Source organism: Leucopleurus acutus (genome assembly GCF_964270905.1).
Source record: "Leucopleurus acutus genome assembly, chromosome: 3".
In the NCBI taxonomy this organism is placed as follows: Eukaryota; Metazoa; Chordata; class Mammalia; order Artiodactyla; family Delphinidae; genus Leucopleurus; species Leucopleurus acutus.
The window spans coordinates 7,326,060-7,333,834 of record NC_139145.1 but is presented as its reverse complement, the minus strand read 5'-3'; positions in this window follow the sequence as shown (position 1 = coordinate 7,333,834).

Genomic DNA, 7,775 nt, shown 5'->3' with positions numbered 1-7,775 from the left:
CACCTGGTCATCCCCTCGCGACCCCACCAATGGGAGTCCCGAGCGGGTGGGGGCGGGACCCAGGGGCGGGGTCGAGCTCGGGAAGGGGTGGAGCCCCAACCTTTGTTTCCTATCTGGGCTCTCGAGAGACCCTCTAGGTTCGTTTAGTGGGCAAGGAGCAGTCATTCATTCAATCTATCTATCCACTCATTCGCCAGATAGATATTGAGTGTCGACTGTGTGCCAGTGAACAGAGAAAAAGATGCTATTTTTCATTCATCAGATTGGCAAGAATTTTAGAGTTTGGTAACATCAAGCGGGGTGAGCTGATGCTGTGGGTCAGAATGTTCTCTGGCAGAAAGATTAAATCCAAACCGTGTTCACCCTATATGATTCCTCTCTGCCACTGATCCTGGAGAAACCATATGCACGGCGAGTACGTGCCAAAAGGTGTTACCTGCAGTTTTGGGAGTTCTTGTAAAAAATGGTGGAGAACATGTATGTCCACCAATTGAGGGGTGCATACAACACAACACAACAGAAGAGAACACCATACAATGGATGAAAAGAATGAAATCATTAGGGAAATGCAAATTAAAACTTGATAATAACACCACTACATACTCACTGGAATAGCTAAAACTCAAAATACTGAGGGTACCGAGTGTTAGTTAGTATCTGGACCAAATGGGGCTCTCCTACACTGCTGGTGGGAATGTAAAATGGTACAACTACTTGGAAAAAAGATCTGGTAGTTTCTTATAAACGGGCATCAACTATATGACCCAGACATTCTACTCCTAAGTATTTACCCAAGAAAAATAAAACCAAAACCACTAAAAAAAAGAAAGAATAGAAAAGAAACCCGCAAAATGTGTATGCAAATGTTCATAGCAGCTCTGTAATAGCTTTTTTCATAATGGCTCCTAGCTTGAAGCAACCCAAGTGTCCAGTGTCCATCAACGGGTGAATGGTTCGTCAAACTATGGTCCATCCATACCATGGAATACTCCTTGGCAAGAAGAAGGAATGAACTATTATTGGTAACTGCCACAGCATGGATGAATCTAAAAAAAAAAAAAGACATTATGCCCAGTGAAAAAGGCCAGAGACTTTGTTATGAAGTTCTAGAACAGGTATAGCTAATCAACCCATGGAACATGAATCAGAGGTGGCCTTTGCTGTTAGTAGTGATTGGCAGGAAAGGCCATAGGGTGACTTCCTGCGGGGGCAGAAACAAGACTGTGGTTAAACAGATGGATTCAGTTTGTCACAGTTACTTGACTTCTGCCCTTTCTTAATATATGTTACATTTTAATAGTGGGAAATATCTCAATAGTTTAAGAAAGAAGGAGGTGGCCCTGCAGGTTAGTGCAAGAGTAAATGTTTAAGGAGATTAGTCAGCATCAGGTGAGGTATTAAGTGCTTTTCATTAAATCTTTATCACCTTTTTCCCATTGGGGAAAATGACACAGGGAGATTAAGCAATTTATTAAGTATTTTGTGTTACTCCTTGCAACCAGCTGTAGAAAGTGACACAGAGAGGGTAACTAATTTACCCACAAACACACAGTTAGTGAGCGCTGAGCTGAACAAGAATTTGAACGTGTGAAGGCTAACTTCACATTCCACATACATTCCACACCCCTCAGCCATAACCCCGCAGAGTAGCTCAGCTAGGCTTTCAGGTCCTATTGGTGAGTAAAAATAGCAAGTTGTTTTTAGTCGGTTACCTTTGGCATGAGAAAGAGAAAGAGAGAGATACATCAAACAGACACACAGACACACACCTGCACATAACAACAGAAAAAGATTTCAACTTTATAGGGGATGTCAGAAGGACCAGGATGGGGGAGGGGAGGCAAAGGGGACTTTTTCCTAATCTATCATGTTCTATCCATCTTTCTCTCTGTCTCTTTAGTGGAAGAAAGTATTCATGCGTTTCTTGGGTAATGAAAACTATTTCAAAAAATAGATTCCAGGGGGCTTCCCTGGTGGCGCAGTGGTTGAGAGTCTGCCTGCCGATGCAGGGGACACAGGTTCGTGCCCCGGTCCGGGAAGATCCCACGTGCCGCGGAGCGGCTGGGCCCGTGAGCCACAACTACTGAACCTGCGCTGTAGAGCCCGCGAGCCACAGCTGCTGAAGCCTGGGCGCCTAGAGCCCGTGCTCCGCAACAAGAGAAGCCACCGCAATGAGAAGCCTGCTCACCGCAACTAGAGAAAGCCCGCACACAGCAACAAAGACCCAACGCAGCCAAAAATAGATAAATAAAATTAAATTAAAAAAAACAAAAAATAGATTCCGTGGAAATTCCTTGGCGGTCCAGTGGTGAGGACTCTATCTTTACACTGCAGGGGGTGAAGTTTCGATCCCTGGTTGGAGAACTAAGACCCCGCATGCCGCGGGGGATGGAGGGAGGGGGATGGGGAGTTATTGCTTACTGGGGACAGAGTTTCCGTTTCAAAAGAGAAAAAGAGTTCAGGAAATGGGTGGCAGTGTTGGTTGTGCAACAATGTGAATGTACTTAATGCTACTGGACTGGACACTTAAAATGGATAAAATGGCAGATTTTATGTGGTAAATATATATTAGCACAATAAAAGTTTTTAAAATAGCTTTTTAAAAATACGGTGCAACACAGTTGTGATGGGGGCACAGGAGACTTGGGAAAGCAAAGAGGAGGGATCTGACCTAGACAGGGGGTGGGAGGTCAGAAAGGGCTTCTGAAGAGGAGGCCTGAGAGCTGAGTGAGAACCAGGTGGAGTCAGTGTGTCTGAGTCAATGGGTTCAAGCGTCCCTCCTGGGAGAGGTCATCAGGGGTCAAACTTTGTCAAGCAGGGCAGCTTGAGGGCATTGGGGAGCCCTGGGCTACGTGAGGGTGAGGGAGGGTCATAGGACTGTGAGTTTCAGGGAGATGCCTTTAGTGGTGTGGAGAAGAGATTAAGGGGGTTGTCTAGAGGCAAGGTCCCTGTAGGCATCTAGGAGGAACTGGGGCAGGGCCTCAGCCTCTAGGGACGGGGGAGGTTGCAGCTGCAGTGGGGCAGCTGGGCACACAGAGCTGCTCTGTTCTCTGATCCCACTGAAGCTTTTGGGCTCATGAATTTTTCAGCCAAACAGACCTTGAGTTTCAGATTCCAGGGCGCTGGGCCCAGGCTTTTAGGTTCTGTTTACTGCCTGAAAACATCTGAGGGCCCCAGGAGAAGGGCCCTTGCAATGTTCAGTGATGCTGGGGCTGGGGCGAGGGACTGGCAGTGTCCTCAATCCACCCAGTTTACCTTCTGAGCAAGGGGCTGGTCGAGGCACGAAGGACACCCCTCTTTTGGGCAGAGGCAACCTAAAACCTTGGGCTTTGCAGGGCTAGAATTTCCAGCTCTGCCTCCGCTGGCTGGGTGATTTTTGTACAAATCATTCACTCTTTCTGAGCCTCAGTTTTCCTATCTGTCAAATGGAGATAACAGGTTTCCTAACTCAGAACATTGTCTCCCACATTGGAGACTTTTAGGGGAGCCCCTGAGTGTAATGAGCACCAAATAGGGGTTAGCTATTGTTAGTAATAGTAATGCTTGTATCCTGTCATGAGACAGAAGAGGGCTGGGACCTAGCTCTCAAACTCCACAACTCAGGTTCAAATTCTGGCTCAATAGCTGTGTGGTCTTGGGCAAGTGGCTTCACCTCTCTGTGCTTCTGTTTCTTTCTCTGTAAGAGGACATGAAGGTAAGTGCTCAGTGGATGATATTAGAGGCAGTGGGTGGTTCTGATAGATGCTGTACTCTCTCCTTCCTTCCTCAGGTCCCCTGTGGGGATGCCCATCCCCCCTTCAGAAGCTGATAAAGACCTGGGGCTGGGTTTGGCGAAGGAGGGACTAAGCATGGGAGAGCTGAGTGTCTCCGCCTAGAGGCCCTGCAGGACCCTCCCTCCCTCTGTGGAGCACGATCATTCTCAGGCAGGCTGAGATTTATTTTCCCTTTCCTTTCCCCTCCCCACCACAAACTTCCCTGCCAGCAATCTTGGGGTGGAACCCAGGGTCCACAGTAGCTGATGAGCTGGGAGGCTCCATCGCAGGCACAGGTCCAAGCATCGTGTTGCATGTCATAACTCAGCTGAACTGCGCTGTAACCTAATTAGGAAAGAGCAGTGGTTTTTTCTACTGTGTTTGTTTTTATTTTGTTCTGGTTTTTTTTTCTCTTTTTTTTTTTTCATTTTGCAAGGTTTTTAAAAAAATTTTATTGGAGTATAGTTGATTTACAATGTTGTGTTAGTTTCAGGTGTACAGCAAAGTGATTCAGTTATACATATGCATACATTCATTCTTTTTCAGATTCATTTCTCATATAGGTTATCACAGAATATTGAGTAGAGTTCCCTGTGCTATACAGTAGGTCCTTGTTGGTTATCTACCTTATTATATATAGTAGTGTGTGTATGTAATCCCAAGTTCCTGATTGATCCCTCCCTATTTTTTTTTTTTTTTTTTTTGCGGTACGCGAGCCTCTCCCGTTGCGGAGCACAGGCTCCGGACGCGCAGGCTCAGCGGCCATGGCTCACGGGCCCAGCCGCTCCGCGGCATGTGGGATCCTCCCAGACCGGGACACGAACCCGTGTTACCTGCATCGGCAGGCAGACTCTCAACCACTGCACCACCAGGGAAGTCCCCCTATTTTTTTTATTTTATTTGTGTGTGTTTTAATTGAAGTATAGTTGATTTGCAATATCATATTAGTTTAAGATGTACAGCACAGTGATTCAGTTATACTATATATATATATATATATACACACACACACACACACACACATTATTCTTCAGATTCTTTTCCCTTATAGGTTACTACATAATATTGAATATATTCTCTGTGTTATACAGTAGGTCCTTGTTGGTTATAGTAAAGTGCAGTTTTAACTGTATCTCATAGATGTGCAAACCGAGATCCGGGGAGGGGAAGCCAGGTGCCCAAGGCCATCCAGCTGGCTGCTTGCATACCCAGGACTTGAGCCTAAGCCGTAGGGTCCAGAGCCCATGCACTCAACCAGCACACACACGAACAACAACAGAAACAATACTATTACCAGCTTTGTGCCAGGCTCTGCAGTGGGACTTTCCCTTGGGTTGCCCCTGCTCTGAAGATAATGGTGGAAATTCAGGGATGGGAAGCCCGTGAACTTCAGCACAGTTAAGGGATCGGCAAATAGTCCCTGGCAGTAATGGGATCTCATCACATCACCATTTACCCTCAGGACTTTCTCAAACGTCAGCTCCTTCTCTGATCTCCCTGCCTCACAGCCCCCCATTTATTCTCCAACACACACACACACACACACACACACACACACACACACACACACATGCCTCACAGCTTGTGGGATCCTAGTTCCCTGACCAAGGATGGAACCTGGGCCCTCAGCAGTGAAAGCATGGAGTCCTAACCACTGGACCGCCAGGGAATTCTCAAGGGTCACCTTATTTTTTTTGGTTTTCAAGTTGCATACCTCTTGCCCTCCCTAGGAGGACAGCAGTGGAGTGGCTTTGTCTGCGGCACCATCCATAGTGTCCCAGGAGCGCTCAATAAATATTCACTCACTGAATGAACCATCATCACCATAATGAAAATGGCTTCCATATATCCAGTCTAGCACACAGTAGGTGCTCAATAAATGTTGGTTGAGTGAATAATATAATAATTATAGTCATACTAATGATGACCATTTATCTTTTCAACATTCTATCAACATCCTAATGTCACATAGTAGGACCTTATAAATACATTGGGAATGAATAAGAGTAACATCAGGGGAGGGAATTCCCTGGTGGTCCAGTGGTTAGGACTCCACGCTGTCACTGCTGAGGGCCCGGATTCGATCCTTGGTCAGGGAACTAAGAGCCTACAAGCCGCGTGGCGCAGCCAAAAAAAACAAAAAAAAAGAGTTAACATTAGGGGATAAAGGTGTGGTACATATATGCAATGGAATACCACTCAGCTATAAAAAAAGAATGAAATAATGCCATTTGCAGCAACATGGATGAATCTAGAGATTATCATACTAAGTGAAATAAGTCAGACAAAGACAAATATCATATGATATCACATGTGGAATCTAAAATATGACACAAATGAATTTATCTACAAAACAGAAACAGACTCACAGACACATAGAACAGACTTGTGGTTGCAAGGGGAAGGGGGGTGGGAGAGGGATGGATTGGGAGTTTGGGATTAGCAGAAGCAAACTATTATACATAGTATGGATAAACAACAAGGTCCTGGCCTTCCCTGGTGGTGCAGTGGTTAAGAATCTGCCTGCCAATGCAGGGGACATGGGTTCGAGCCCTGGTCCAGGAAGATCCCACATGCCGCGAAGCAACTAAGCCCATGTGCCACAACTACTGAGGCTGTGCTCTAGAACCCGTAAGCCACAACTACTGAAGCCTGCATGCCTAGAGCCCGAGCTCCACAACAAGAGAAGCCACCGCAATGAGAAGACCGCGTACCGCAACGAAGAGTAGCCCTGGCTCACTGCAACTAGAGGAAGCCTGTGCCCAGCAACGAAGACCCAATGCAGCCCAAAATATAATTAATTAATTAAAGAAAACCAAGGTCATACTGTATAGCACAGGGAACTATATTCAATATCCTGTGATAAACCCATAATGGAAAAAAATATGAAAAAGAATGTATATATATGTATAACTGAATCACTTTGCTGTATGGCAGAAATTAACACAACATTGTAAATCAACTATACTTCAATAAAATAAATTTTATTTTATTTATGTATTTATTTATTTTTGGCCACGCCCTGTGACTTGTGGGATCTTAGTTCCCTGACTAAGGATCGAACCCACACCCTCGGCAGTGAAAGCATGGAGTCTTAACCACTGGACTTCCAGGGAATTGCCTAATAAAATAAATTTTAAAAAAAAGAGTAACATTAGAGTGTCGGTCAACAGATGAATGGATAAAGAAGATGTAGTATATATACACAATGGAATACTACTCAGCTGTAAAAAAGAACAAAATTTTGCTATTTGCAGCAACATGGATGGACTTGGAGGGCATTATGTTAAGTGAAATAAGTCAGACAGAGAATGACAAATACTGTATTATATCACTTATATGTGGAATCTAAAAATTACGACAAACCAGTGAATACAACAAAAAAGAACCAGACTCACAGATATAGAGGATAAACTAATGGTTACCAGTGGCAGGGGGAGGGGCAATATAGGGATGGGGGGTGAGGCACAAACTATTAGGTGTAAGATAGGCTACAGCATGTATTGTACAACACGGGGAGTATAGCCAATATTTTGTAACAATTGCCAATGGAGTGTGACCTTTAAAAACGGTATAAAAATATTTTTAATTAAAAAAAATGGAAAGAGTAACGTTAGGAATAACAATAAAAAGCAGCTACTTGGGGAATTCCCTGGCGGTCCAGTGATTAAGGCTCTGCGCTTCAAGAGTAGCCCCCGCTCACCACAACTAGAGAAAGCCCGCGCGCAGCAACAAAGACCCAACGCAGCCAAAAATAAATAAAAATAAAATAAATTAAAAAAAAAAAAGACTCTGAGCTTCCACGGCAGGGGCCACTTGTTTGATCCCTGGTCGGGGAAGTAAGATCCCACATGGCTGTGGCCAAAAAAAAAAAAAGGGCAGCTACATTTGTCCTGCTAAGAGTGTAACTCATAGTTCCTGTCACTGAGTGAAAGAATAAATTATTTAGTAAATATTTATGGTAATAATTAATTAATTAGACACATATTGAGCACCCAGCACTGGGCCCTGGGGACACAGACA